The 1,937-nt window shown below is 37.2% G+C and overlaps 1 protein-coding gene across 1 annotated transcript in view; it reads right to left on the bottom strand.

The window, feature by feature from the left end:
- Positions 1-1,386: 1,386 nt before the first annotated feature.
- The window catches only part of LOC139116942 (excitatory amino acid transporter 3-like), a 3,104-nt gene continuing 2,553 nt past the window's right edge, over positions 1,387-1,937 (bottom strand). The window contains exon 3 of the mRNA XM_070679679.1: positions 1,387-1,937. This exon is cut by the window's right edge and continues 487 nt beyond it. The gene's annotated coding sequence lies outside the window, so the exon portion shown is untranslated.

Genomic DNA, 1,937 nt, shown 5'->3' on the forward strand with positions numbered 1-1,937 from the left:
ATGCAGTCTAATGACAATCCTCGGCCGTCGTGTCACAAGCAAAAATTTTCACAAAGAAAAAATTACAATTTGGCGATGGCCGAGGATTGTCATAGTATACCAGCATGCTTTTCGGTGAAGGCGATCCATAATGGCGGCGGATACGAACGCTTCCCTCGTATATATAGGGAGAAAAGTGGGCTTTGCGTAAATTTATAAGCACAGCTTAGCATATCATGTACCTAGACGAGGTCGGTGTGCTCCAAAACGCAGATAAAAGCAAGTTACACTAATAAATTAAATTTAGACGTATTTTTATTGTTGACAACTCCAGGCCACCATACTAGAGCTACAACGTCAAAAATTTGGTTAACATGTATTGCACTTAGATGCTAAAGGACTCTGTGTCTATCACTATGACCGATAAAAATGAGACTAGGGCTGTTTTTATCCACTACTAGATCATAAAGCAACATTATTTGTTTGTATCCGTGCGTCATTGAAGCACGGGACGGGTTCTTTAGTGTTGAGCGATGTAATCAATTTGCCCTGTACCATTCGGATATTTTTCCGATTAAACGTTTCTTAGTGTAATGCTTATACTTTGGAAGGCTATTACAGCAAACTGTTTTTGAGTCGGCTTGGTAAAGAAACTTACAAATATTTTGGTCGTTATTAAAGAAGTGTTAATTATTTTTCTCATTCACCAGCGCGAAAATTTAAATCATTGGTTTAAAGGATGTACTCTCACATGTGAAGTGCGCCCTCACCTCACATCGTCTCAGTGACTTCAAATGTCGTTTACAGAATTATCTAAAACTCAGCACATCTAATGTCAATTATTACAGCATCGGCCGACTTAGTAAACATACTTCACTCGAAGTGTCTTTTTTTCCGAAAATTCAAACCAATTGATAAGGATATCTGCCCGATTGGTTTTGTTGAAATGTAGATAAATAATACAAATAATTAATTAACGACTTTTGTGATTTCCATACAAAGTTAGACCTTTATTCTGTATCTGATTAGAACCATTAAAAGCTCAATTTTCACGACTGAGTTAAATCGATTTGATATGTTTTCCAATAATCCTGACGGTCTCGCTTAGTAATTCGGTGACAACGGAGATCGGCTTTGCCAAATATCGGTGGGTATTTCACGTAAAAATTCATGACTCGACTATTTTCAAGGACTAATGATTACAGTTGCGAATTTCCGATACTCGACCGTCTTATACGCAAACACACACCCGCAAACGCATACACACGTACGCCAAGTACATGACAAAATGGAACTAGAAATTAGAAACGATAGTGAATCGAGTAAAGGCAAAAAATAGCCATTACCATCTTTGGACATTATTTGGTCACCGTGTTTCACTGAAAAGTTTTTTCTATATATTTTTTTGCAAAGACAGGAATTAAACGTAAACTTTCACATCACATTAATAAATTGTATATTTTTACGCACAGTAGAAACATGGTCATGAGCGAATGTGCGTTGAATACGTACAAGCTGGATTCGTAACGGTGTAGCTGATCTTTACATAACAACGAGGACAACACATAAAGGGGAGCTCACGACGACAGTAGTCATTGAGCAACGAGGGTCAGAAAAGGTCACTTCATGCGTGAAGCTGCTGTAAAACTCTCAATTTTTTTGGTGTCACAGTCAGCTAAAATAAATATATTCACTTTGATATATCTCGCCATATATTTCCTCGAACGCATAGCAAAATTTGTCTTCGAAAAAATTTACAATTTAATAACGCTTTTCACAGTACAATTGATGGTAGACTGCTAGAAGCGTGGCTGTGGGTGACCTATTTGACAGTTCGAACTGCTGTCAATATCGGAAAAAAACGACTTTTTATTTAAAACACAACAGGAAATTATTTAGACTTTTATCGATCGTGCTTATAAAGTGAGGCAGAGTAAAAATTGGTGGGCTTAATCCCT

The sequence above is a fragment of the Ptychodera flava genome, chromosome 18, assembly GCF_041260155.1.
Source record: "Ptychodera flava strain L36383 chromosome 18, AS_Pfla_20210202, whole genome shotgun sequence".
Classification (NCBI taxonomy): domain Eukaryota; kingdom Metazoa; phylum Hemichordata; class Enteropneusta; family Ptychoderidae; genus Ptychodera; species Ptychodera flava.